A 13,282-nucleotide genomic window follows, 5' to 3' on the forward strand; every position below is an offset into this window, starting at 1 on the left:
CCAAAACTGATTTCAAGGACTTGAGAAAGTTAACGTCTAATAACAACACTCGTTCGCACGGTTACACTTGAAGATTACGTACCCGAACCCAAACACTAGGCACTTCAAAGTTTCGTTTCTAACGTTTGTGTATGGAGTAATATTTTAACCTGCAATCTTACAAAAGGTGAACTTTAATCAAACTCCAAATATTCTCATTCATAAATATCTATTTCATTGGTACAAAGTTTGTGCCCAATTTTTCTTTCAGAAATGCAACTCTTTTAAATGTGCCCCAAAATATTTTTACAAGTTTTAGTTAGGTAAGTGAGTGGAGTCAATAATGAATTACTAGAATTTGATCATTTTTTAAATTGAACTTTACTGAAATTTGTTTTGGAATTTTCTGAGATTTTTAATAATAATGTTCATACCATTCACTTGTCACCCAGCGTCTGATTTAAGGCACTAGGTGAACAGCAAATTCACACCAGGCCAATTTACCACACACCTTGGATATTGAAAACTGAAGTATACAAGTCTTACATGCATCCTTCAGTTTGCGACAAACAGGCAACTTGTCTTGTTCCAAAGCACATTATGATAGGTCTTTGCATAAAATTATGTGTTATCATGTGCCAATGGTTCCACTTTTGGGTTTGATGAACTCCCCCCCCCCCCCGGATCCTGGTCAGGCAATGGGCCTGCCAATCTGGGAAAAAGATGACCACAAGAAATCCATCCACGTGTACATACATGTACAAGTGTATGTACAGTAATAAGGCAATTCCGCAGTAACGGAATTACATCTCAGAACAAAATTGACTGTTATGTTCCATGTTACGAATTAGTCGTATGACCTTACTGATTACAAACACTCAAGTAAGGTCTGGTTATAGCCTTACCATCAAACCATTAATAAAATATTAAAATATCCTACATATAGAAAAGTCCAAGGCCCAGAAAGTTTTGGTAATGGAATTACGTCAAAAAATGTAGCATTTTTTTCCCAAACATAATTTTTAAAACTATGAAATCTACATGTATAACATAAAGGCCACAGGTACCCATTTACATGTATCTTTTTTACCTGTAGCTTCAACTTTATTGTACCGGTAGCAGCAGTTTTAGGGTGTATATTTACAAATACTCCACACACTGTAATTTTTCCAGTGGTAATGGAATTACAAAAAATGGTAACGAAATAAGTTACACTTGTGAAATTTACCTTGCAAAATGCCACATTTGTCAGCCTTAAACAGCTTAATCCTGCTTCAGTTTGTGGGTTAGGACTTGTTTCCATGTATATCCAACAGTATACGATAAACATGGTAACGGAATTACTGTACATATTTACAAACTAGGAACACTGAATAACCTAATGTGCTGTGAAATCACAATATTATTGTCCGTACATGTACATGTATGTGTCAGTGCAGTTATGCATTACATGTATTGCAATGCAGTCATCTACAATGCAAACATCTAAAGTGATTTGATCAGCAACCATATAAGCTAAGTGTAGTTAACAACAGTTGGACTGACCATGCTCGAATGCAAGGTACATGTAGTTGAACATCTCTGGTCGACCTTGTGGAACCAACCTCTGAGGCATGGTCACACTGGTATTCAATAGGACTTAGGAGACATGGTGCTCAACAAGCAAGACGTCATCAAAACCTGCTTCTACAGGATGTTTCCGACAACTTTTGTTTCCAGTGTACATCTACTTGATACAAAGGTGAATTTTCACACGTGCTTTTGACGTCAGTAGCGTTCTTTAACATAATATATAATCTAAATACGTGTTTATCTACATTTCATAAAAAGAAGCTATGAATCAACAATGTGACTGAACTTTCAGTTCACAAATTAGCATGAGTTATTACATGTTTGTACATGTACATCTACACAAAAGCATACATGTGAATACATGTACCTCATAAATTATTTTCCAAGGCATATAATGCTAAATAAACTACAATGTGTATGTAATACGTAATGCATGTACGTGTATAAACTCGCTCATGTTCATCAATGCAAGTAAGCCTACATGTACATGTATATATGTATATATGAACAATTTGACCTGTAGGCTGTCATGGCTGCAGCAAAAGTGCAAAAAGTATGCATTTTGTAATGAGTACAAGTACATGTATGAAGTACACTGCAATCACTTATTGAGGTTAACATTGCAAAAAGCAACGTTCAGTAAACTACTGTAGTCCCAATAATATTTACTTTGGAGAATACTAACCAATATGCTAAATGCTTCATTAAAGATAGATTAACAAGTACAATATATGGAGGGAAGTTACCATGTGCTCTGTGCAAACACATGCAAGATATAAACTGCTACCCTCTTGTGGTACATTTTAAACAAAGAAACAGATGTGATTGATGCCCTCCTTGACCAAACAGAGAATCTCTTACTCAAAGATTTACTTATACAGCCTCAAAAAATGCATAGTTCTGAGATGTAATTCCGTTACCCTCTGTAATTCCGTTACCATGTAATTCCATTACCAATGTTTCCATAGGAGTAAACACTTTTATGTGAAAAATTAATGTTTGAGGTTATTACTGGGCAGATTAAGGAAGAGAATTTATAGTGGTGGATAATTTCCGAGGAGAAAAACTTTTGTAACTTTGGAAACGGAATTACAGCTACATGTAATTTAACCCAAATGTTGTAGTTTCTCATCCAAGTACTATGTCCAGAGAAAGAAAGTGCCTTTGAAACAAGCATCTACAGTGTATGGTTACAAACCTTGGCAATGATAAACTGTTGAGAGAGATTAGTTTAGCATTTAGGATTTATTGCATTTTATACTATTTAGCTACAGGGGTCTTTTCATAAGGCATGTTCTTCATAAAATGGACCAAAAAGGAACTCCGCATGTCATTCTTCAAAACTTTTAAAAGAGTGACTTTGATCATGTAAAATACAAATTAGCACCTTCAGATTTATAAAAACGATTATATGGGGATAATTACATGTAGGCATAATATGTACTTATGGTGGACATTTGGTTTGCTACCAGTGTAAATCAAATGGAGTTGAATTCATTTAAAGTTTTACGTCAAAGTGTTTACACCAGAGGACTTGATTTCAAAACTTCTCTCAACAAGAAGGAGAATTCAGTATATTTTTCGACTGATGTATTTTAAAGCAACTGAGAAATAACTTCTAAAAAATAGAAGCCATGAAAAAAAGAGCACAAAATTGACAGAAAATGATGAGAAAAGTTTGGCTCTCTTCATTCTCTTACTGTTTACAATCACTCTCACTATACCAGCATATCTGCCAGGTCTTATATCTTTCAACCACCGAAAATTATCTCTAAGTTTGGCTGCATCCAAAATTTACATGTATAATGAGTACAATATGCTAATTGTGAACATCGTATTTGACAGAATTTTGATGACGTTTGAAAATTTTGACCAAAAAAATGCATGACGTACAAGAATGCCAAAAACGCTGTCACATGTAGCGCTTGAAAATTCCATGCGTTATGTTCACTTTACCGCTTATTTTGGAGATATCCCTGCTGAAAATTAAATTAAATTAACAACTCTGAGCATTAGATTTTCACCATGAATCGTATGTTCTGTCTCGGACGTCATTTTTTTACCATCATTCTGAATGACCAATTTTCTTTTGAGAAACCTTGGTTCTGAAGAGAAAAATTGCAGAGCGTAGCCATTCTGTGTGGGGGGGCTCATGAATATCAAATGAAAAAGACAGCGCACTATCTGGGGTGATGTCAGAGGTCAAACAGGCCACAATGCAGCAAAACGATTCTCTAACGGCACCGCGAGAGAATGACAGAAGCCGCAAAATTGCCACGATCGGTATTTTGGACTGCTGTTTTTGGAATATGTACATGTACAAGAAAATGTGATCGGTCCAGTCACACAAGGATGACTGTGATGATGATGACTGGTGCTTTTTTGCACTTTTTTTAAAGCTTGTGTTGTACATCGATTAGGATTTCACTCGCTGTTTTTTTGCAGTCGATTTTTTTTCACACTAATGACAGAATCAAATGACATTCACGACTGCCATCTTTGGGTATTTTTAATTTCGTGATTATGTTTTTAATATGTGTAAATATTATCACCTTTCACCACATATAAATCTGTGTAAAATTACCGCAGGGATTATGTAATTTGCCATATTTTCAAAAATTTTTTTGGCTCTGTGCCAGGTGCACATTTATTGACAATGCAGTCAATTTAATTTCTATTCCATCAGCTTTTAAATTTTGCCATTTTTCTCAATTCCCATAAGAAATTGCCCAATAGACTTTGCCAAGGTACATTTCATGTACCTGCAAAGGACTCAAAACTCCTCTATAACAAATACCCTGATAACAGCATTTGTGATTCACGCCGTACTACTGAAGATTTCAGTAGCATTTCATGCTTGAGTGTAAACAGTTCACTCTCCATACACAGTCTCTCCAAGAGACACTTGGCTTGACAGATAATCAAATGACCCTCACACATTTACTGGGGCAATATTAAACAACTTTGTTTAAATCCAAAGTTGTGTTCAGTCAAGTGCTGATGAAAGGAAAGGATATCTGAATGTGTTGACAACATGTTGTACTTGGCAATTAGAAGGAGTCACTTGCTTTGGAAATGGGCATACCGGTATTTACAAAAGGGTGCTTTAAATCAGTAATTGTTCAAATAAGTCATTGGATTGAAACTGTGATTAAAATCAGTGATTTAAACCAACATGACATAAATCAGCCAACCCTGCTACAAAGTACAGTTTAACGCATCAGAAGCATGATTTTACAGGGTTGGTTGAGATGCACAAGCCAAAACAGTACATCCCTCTGAGGTCATTTGAACTGTTATCCACACAATTCTCAAGATGAGAAAGACAAGTTTGATGAATGGGAAACAAAGGAAAATTTGTGCAACTGACCCAAACTATAATAAATTAAAACTTCCCCTCTTATTCAATTGTGACTGAGACAAAGGGAAGATAAATTTTCAGGATTCATTCATGAAACTCAAACACTTTGCACTGATGAGCTGTAATGAAAATCCTACACTGCCCAGAAATGGAAATAAACTTACCAATTTTTGGATGCATACATTGTAACTCTTCTCTTAATCAGTTAGTGATGTCGTCTTGAAAGGTTGATGGCAAAGAGATGAATAAGTAGGAACAGGCTGGATGATAACTTGTTAACAGCTATCTGGGTAGAAAATGGCAAATTACTTGGATTCAATAATTTACGGGGAAAAAAAATCATTTACCAAGTTTTTGTAATCAAAAAGGCTACTCAATAAAGACTACTGGATGTAACAGAAGTCTGAAAACCAAATGTCTGGCAACCAAGTCAAGACTCAACCCAAAAAGACCTCAGGGATGATAGGATTTTCAGCAAAGATACATGTACCATTTTGTCAATGTCTACACTTCCTAAGGGCCACAAGCTGCATATATCTTCTTGGGGAGGTATTGTAGGTTATTTATGGCTGGACAAAGCTCACAGCAGAATTACAGTTTTTCCATAGTTTAAAACTAAAGTCTTCCACACAAAAAAGCAATTACTGGATTGAAATGGAGTCAATTAAGCAACACTCTGATTTGTTATGTTTTCTAATCACTGTCAACAATGCTACAAAAGTTACATGTATGTAAGCCGTAGGGCTAGGTTTCACATGCAAGTTTAGGCAACTGAGGCTTCAGCAACGGATAATTTGATTCACGATGATAGGGGAGATGGGGGTTAGTTGGAACGATTTTCACAAAAACATGTCCATAAACAGGGTTTTTTCAAGAAATAACAACTATGCCAATTTATTCATACACGTATGTGTCACAAATATAGCATCTAAAATTCTCAGAAATTGCTGATGGTTATTTAGATAATCCATCTTGATACAACTACGACATGTGTTCCAACTAACACCTTTTAAGGGGTAAGTTGGAACATGGTATGGGATAAGTTGAATCTTGGTATGCAGATAATCTAATGGTATACTTAATGACTTGAAAACTGGATTTACACTTCAGTTCAAGTAAGACACAGGTAGTTGTTCCAAGCACTGGTAATGCTCCTATTCCAAACTCAGTTGCAACAGTTTAATACTTGTCTGTGATGTAGAAGCACCACTCACACAGCTCGCTCCATTACGTCTGGGGGGGTCTGGCCATGTGTAGTTTTACGAACATAGTTGCATGGCACTTTGATTGCTGAAGATGAAAAAGAACAACAATCTATTCAAAGGGAAGAAGAGTAAAACACAGGAATAGCGAAAAGTCTGTTTCCCCCACTGAAATATTGTAGACAGATTAATATATTGGTCGAGGTGCAAAATTCAATAGTCAATAGGCCTACAGTTATGATGTGAATAGATCAATCTGTTTTTCTGTGATACAACAGTACGTACATGTAGGTGTGGCAGGGCCAAGTTTCCCTGGTAATTTTACGTATTCTTTATTGTTCAGGAGTTAGGAGTAATGCCTCTTAGTCAGGGAAAGCTACATTCATTTCTTAGCAGTGTGTTCCCCTGTTTGTTTACATGTACTTTAGCCCACAAGGCCCCCTATAAAGTTGCCTCCTGGTCAAAGCAGTTCAGTACAGCAGACCGGCAGTGACATATGTTCATCTTTCACCCTCTTAACTGCTTGTGTTTTGTCTGCTCAAATAATTGATTACTTGTTGGTGTGTACTTGAAAGGCTACTTTTACATACTGTAATGGTTTGAATTTTTAGTCCTTTTGTTTTTATTTTTTGCATTTTTCAGTACTTTTTCATTACTAAATTCTTTTGTGTCATTTTTACAGTCAAATATTGGTGTCTGAGCAATTATTAATTCAGTTTCCTGTGACCTGTCCCTCAAAGATCCTTGGTTTAGTTAGAGTTTTTGGTTGTTGCAAGTTCCCCCATGGTGTTCCCTTTTCCCAGCCTACATACATGTAGGCCTAGATTCATTATTTGCAAGTTTCCCTGCAGCTAACTTTATAATGTGCATGGAGAACTTTCATTTAAAAGGCTGTTCCTTCATACATGTACATGAAAATACTTAAATGGTAGAACTCATGTTCGTTCATTTAATTAACAATCATTGATTCTGTTGGGTTTAATGGAACATGTCCAAACAAACCCCATCAAAATGTTCCAACTAGCCCCACTGATCCATGTGACATTTGTGTGCTCACTTAACAAAACAGGGGCTCCAAAAACGTATCTTTTAAACCTTATTTTGTAGCTTAGTACTTGATCATATAATACCCCAAACTAGTCACTGTTATCTACATGTATAAACACCATTAAGATACATGTAGCACACATTATTTGAATGGTGAAAAAATTTCCTCAAAAGGTGAAAAAGCAAACTTACCTTTCCCACTTGAGCACTGTTGTTGCAGTGTTGCTGCAGGCAATATTGTGGATGGCTGCTACTAAGGGACACTTCTTCAGGGCAACATTTTATAAAATTTAATTAAGCTGTGCGAAAAAAAAATTTCAATGTTTCAACTAACCCTATGTTCCAACTAACCCTTATCTCCCCTAATTACACGTAATTTTTAATGATGACTTTCAATCCATTTCAAAGTTTGAGTATTCTAACAGGCATCTACTTGCCGTCATTTGCAAAAGTTTAAGACCACCTGGAATTTTACTGGTACATGTATTTCTGTCACTGGGCCTGCATTACATGTACATTGTCTCAATGAATGATTACATAACATGTTTTTATGGCAGTTGGTAAAAGTCGGAGGTAGTCGGAGGTAGTCAGAGGTAGTCGGAGGTAGCCGGAGGTAGTCCGAGGTATCCTGAGGCAGCCTGAGGTGGCTTTAACAATAAGTAAAGCAGTTTCATGTCTACTCACTCACCCTCCTGGTACAAAAGATCACTTTCCCATTGGGCTTGCCTTTTTACGACCCAAACACTTACCAAAATGATTTTACCGCAAACCAAAACTGACCCCTTTTACCCCTGATCTGTGGCGACGGTACGATGCAAGTACATAGTGTACAGTTGTGTTGTGTACACGACGTGCGTGTACGTACTGTGCGTCGATGCCACGCATACAACGCAGCTTGTTCAAACACAAATCTCTGCAGAGGAAATGTCAATCCAAATTATTGAACTCTCAAGTTAATGAAAACTCGGTGCACCTGAAGGAAGAGAGTATGTTCTGCTTCAAAGCTTTACAATGTATCCACTTGGTGGCCTAGCCTGTTAAAGAAAGCGGCCACCTGGTGGTGAAATAAACAGTAGGCTGCCGGTTCTTGATTTCATTTTGAGTGTGACACCCCAAAGGTTGAATGAAAATAGTGGAAACTTACTTGAAAAATTGTCCAAAAATGACAAAATATCTTTGACGTATGCTTAACCAAGAAATAGCTGTTATCTTACTTCTTCATCAACAATATCGACCATAAAATATTTTGTGTAGCTTGTAAGGCTGGAGGTACATGTATAATCAACTGCACCTTCAACAGTATTCACACGATTTTTGCCCATTTACTTGGACCCTGAGGTATTCAAAAAGTAATTTAAACTCACTTCAAAAATTATGGCAAACTTGACCAAAATTTCTTCAAGTGCCCAAACAATAAATCCATGATATTTTGTTTCTTTATGAACAAAAATGACTGTAAATTATCCTCAGTTGCAAGACACACCAGGCTAAGGTTAGTAAAAGACCAACCCTGCACTCGATTTCTGCACGTGTATGGGTCAACCCGGAGGGTGAGTAAAAATAGTTCAAACTTAAATGAAAAGTTATAGCGGCCAAGTCAAGGCACCTGACAGGTGCCATAGATGCATAATTCATGTTGTCACAGTATTGCTTGGTAATAATTGCGCGCGCACTTTCCTAGTGTACAGTACAACCACAGTGTAGAGCATGATACAGTACATGTAGGGTTTTCCCTTAGCGGTCGACCACTAGCCAAATGCGAGTGAAAACAGTCACAGGCGAGTCAAAACATTTCCCTCAGTCGTCCGGTGGGCGAGTTAAAATATGTACACATTTCTTGTTTTTCTGATGTGATTAACCCTAACAGTCCTCAATCCTTCACCTGTTGGAGGACTGAGGACTGTTAGGGTTAAAGAAAATAAAACAAAGTCTTGATGTCAAAGCTTTACCTTTTGTCTGCCATGAATGTAACTTTATTTTATTGGAATCAAATAAACCCCAACGTCGCTTCTCGGACTCGCACCTGGAATCCCTTATTGTGTGCTGGGACTACCTGTACATTGTACCTAGTACCTGTCATCAACGCATCAACGATAGTTTCTCCAGTAGTCAGTGACCTCTATACATGACCAATATAAGTAACATACAATTCGTACTGGGAACCAGATATCCAAAACCGATCCGGTTCGTAAGTGACTTCGTTGTACCACTGATCGCAAGCCCCTCTACCCACGAACTGCTACATGTATCACCCCACGTGATAGCAGTTGATAGAAATATCTTGGTGGACCAACCTTCTGAAGTCAAAAACCTGCTTTAATTTTAATTTTTTTTCACACATTTCATGGGCTAGTAAAAATTTCGGCAGGCTAGTAAAAATCAAAATTTACTAGCCCGGCGGGCTACTGTCAGGAAAAATAAAGGGTAGGCCCTGACATGCATATTAACGTTATTCAAATTCAATTTCACCGGTTCCTTGTTTGCCTGTTACGCAAGGTATGACGAGGAACCAGTTTTGTAAGGTACAACATACTGTGCATGTATACCAGAGCATCTGTCGGGTGTCTTGAAATCTGACGCATGAGGCGCTGCCTTCCTTTTTTCAAAATGACGTCGCGCGTGGTCAGCATGTAATACTACAGGCCGTTTTTTTTCAAGGTGCCATACATCGGGAAATATACGATTTTGGAAAGCTTTAGGGTGCTCATATGAAAGTCCAAACTCTGAGGAATACAACGGTGCAAGTAAAATTGTCGAGTCATTCTCATTTTGGAAGATATTAGGATTCAAAGTTTATGACAATCCTGTAGTTTGGATCTCAGGCATTTAAAACATGCCTTGAATTAGGGCTGTGGTGGCGACAGATAAAAGACAGATTGTAAAAGAGAACCACTACAGCCTTATTTGTGGGGCTAGGAGTCCACCTGGGCTTAGCATGCATTGTGGGCCTTAGCCCAGGTGGACTGTCCCTGACCGTACTACATTACGGAGGGAGTCCAGGGTATACATGTACATGTACACGGTCCTGAGGGTGCAAAATCGGGTGAAAAATTGTGTAACTAAAATTTGCAACATTTCCACCTTTTCCAAGGAGCCAATTTCACGTCTGTAACTCCTACGAATCTTTATCTCCACGTCGTTTTATACACACAACTTTTATATCCTGGACGTCAGCCGTAATGAAATGAAGACAACGTCCAACCTGGGAACGGTGGGCCTTAGCACAGACTAGGAGTAGGAAAAGTGCACCATAGGCCTACACTGTGTCAGTGACTGTCATGACTGTGTCAAAACGTTAGCAAGTCCTGAAAACAAAAGGTGGTTTTCAACGTACCTGCATCAATTCACCATCTTTTGAGTTGTTTATGTGCAAAAATGGTACCATAGGATGTCCAACCCGATTTTCACCACAAAAAGGACGTCAACGGTGAAAATCGTTAAGTTTTACAAAACGTGAGAAGTAAAACTTCGAACGAAGCGTAATCATCGCGGGACAAACATATGTACAGCGCCCTCAATCGGAAAAGGCCAGTAGCTCTAACCAAAGATTGTATAGCGCCGCGCAGCAATCTTTGGCTCTAACCGGACTGAAGCCTTGAACTTCAAGAACGTCGAAGTCACTATATACACACGACGTATTATGTACACGGACATGACGGAGCAGTGACTTGGAATTCAAGTAGTAAGAGAGCTGCGCTGTCAAGTTTATGCATGCGCATGTTACAAGAGGGAGGGGCGCTCCTCCCCCGTCTCCTCCTGGGGAAAGAAAAAATAAAAGTGAGTGAAAATCGCAAATGGGAAAGTTTTCGGACTTTGAAACTTCTTTTGCCACTGACCGGGGTTTCTTCGAACATTTTTTTTCCAAATTAGAGGGTCCTTTTTCATTTTTTTCTGTATCACAGTTTTTATATTATATTTTTCCAAGGTAATTTTAGAAAAATAAATATTTACAGGGTTGGGTTTATTTCCCACAAAACAAACTTCCAAATATAACTCACAAAAACGAACTAAACAAATCTAAAAACAAACGTGGAAAACTATATTTTGAAAAGATTTTTTTTTCCAAAATGGAAACAACACTTCTGTTGATAGATTATGACAACAAACTGGATAATGTTTCTTGAACAAACAAACTTTGAGAAAAAGTTATCTTGTAAAATGAAGTGAACAAATATTTTTCATAATAATGAAATTGTAAAAAATATACTTCATTAAACCAAAAGTGAAAAATTTTAATTTCTGGAATATGTATACTGGATGGCACTTCAGGTTTTCCGCAGGAACATGTATTAATGTAGACGCACGTAAGTTATAGGTATAATGTTGCTCGATACTTGTAAAAACATGCAATAAAATTAATACAAATTTCAGATAAACGTGTTGAATTGATGAATATTATTACTTCTGTTGTTGCATCTATTAATATAAATCGCCTTTCCCCTGGATCCGTTTGGGTGTAAAAACAGAGTGAAGGGCAGGCGGACTTCACATCCACCATAACTCTCCATCCTGGCTGGGATTCGATCCTGGGTCCCACGGCAGTGGTGTTAACCACCGCGCTTTATACACAACTCGAAGTATCCTCTGTTTTTGAACATGGCCGTAACATCACAAGGCATATGACCAACTAAGGGAAGTATGGGTCTTCATTAGAAATTGTTCCAAAATAGCGCGGAGTCTACTGTTACTATGTTCAAATAAAATGGTTAACATGATAGCACACGAGTAAAACAAACATACATTTAAACCATTACTTTCTTCTGGATACATAGTTATTAGTTGAACATTTATAAACCAAAACTGTATGGGTATCACTACGTGAAAATTGTAGAATGCAAGTTATTGGGAGCAATAAGAAACATTACTTTTCAGTTCAGCATATACAAACATACAAACTATGTTACAAGCCTTCCTGATAGAGGGTGTACGTTAGGAGATTAACGTATCGTATAGGTTTTGATTTCTATAACGCCAACAGCTCCCACATCTCATGAACTCAAATGATAGGCCTATCTAAAAACATTAATTCAACTGGCATTACTGGTTGAAAAAGATGGCCAATACATTTCTTAAAACGCAAACCAATATTTTTTAACAATATGCTAACAATTCATCGAGCTCTGAGCTAGAAAGAGAGCAGATTTTAGCAAGTTCCAGTACAACGAACTTACACTGTGTGGGTAAATGCAAACACAGTAAATTAAGATCTACTTTAAAATAATTTTAAACTGTAATGGGGTATAAAATGACTTAAAAGTTGAGGAGAAATTGGCCTAATATTCCTTTACTCGTAATCTGTAATCTGAATGTAACTTTCAGTTTCATTTAGTTGTTCAATTTCTGCCTACAACTAAAAATTTGACGAATAAGTTTCAATTGTTTGAACCTCGAGGATGTTGACTTTTTCATCCAAACGTATAGTCTGCTCCCTCGGGTGGGTTGCCATCGGTGATTACAATGTAACTTTATGGATCCAAAGGGCGACTTTTTCTCAGAAATAATTTATGGCAACTTTACACTCGTCTGTGTATGAAAACTGTGCATCCCTTTTGGATTGAGTGTATAAAAAAACTGCACCTCTAACAAGCGTTTTAAAAAAGCTATCTTCTTTTCTAAACATCAATTTACAGCGGTGCTCTTATTATGATGGGAGGCGTTAAGACGTTGTGTTCAAATGATGAAGCCCAAATTTGCTTAATGAAAACGTTTCTGAGAAAGAGATGCTCGTTGGCATTTTGCCATGTACATGTACTTAAAAAATAACCAGAAAGGACTCTCCGGCCTGCAAAATAATAATAAAAACTTCAAACAGTTGGCGCACAAGACATGCAACATTGATAGTTTCTATCCCGAATGACATCGAAATTTTGCTCATGAATATGGAAATACTCATTGGTAGGATGTAGTGAATTTCCAGAAAGTTTGAATTTAAAGTTCTGAATGCGCTTAAAGGTTTTTTTTCAACATTGAACACATAGCAGAGCGAAAACAATCATGCTTTGCCCAAGCTAAAAATGGATTGATTTTTTTCAAAAACAAAAAGCTGCGTCATGGTTAACCAGCTCTTTCTTGTTAGAGTTTTCAGCTGAATCTTTCTTGTGGCGTTTTCTCTGCATGGTAT

General features: G+C 37.3%; 1 long non-coding RNA gene across 2 annotated transcripts in view; it reads right to left on the minus strand.

Moving 5' to 3' along the window:
* LOC110990435 (uncharacterized) overlaps nucleotides 1–10,668 on the minus strand; it is a 55,864-nt gene extending 45,196 nt beyond the window's left edge. For both annotated transcript variants that reach the window (XR_015424827.1, XR_015424828.1), the window contains exons 1-3: nucleotides 10,496–10,668; nucleotides 6,016–6,202; nucleotides 5,077–5,198 (exon numbers count right to left, since the gene is read on the minus strand). This is a non-coding gene — a long non-coding RNA (uncharacterized LOC110990435). The remainder of the gene's footprint in view (nucleotides 1–5,076; nucleotides 5,199–6,015; nucleotides 6,203–10,495) is intronic.
* Nucleotides 10,669–13,282: the final 2,614 nt, after the last annotated feature.

The sequence above is a fragment of the Acanthaster planci genome, linkage group LG03, assembly GCF_054643075.1.
Source record: "Acanthaster planci isolate LZ-2023a linkage group LG03, COTS_SCS, whole genome shotgun sequence".
NCBI lineage: Eukaryota > Metazoa > Echinodermata > Asteroidea > Valvatida > Acanthasteridae > Acanthaster > Acanthaster planci.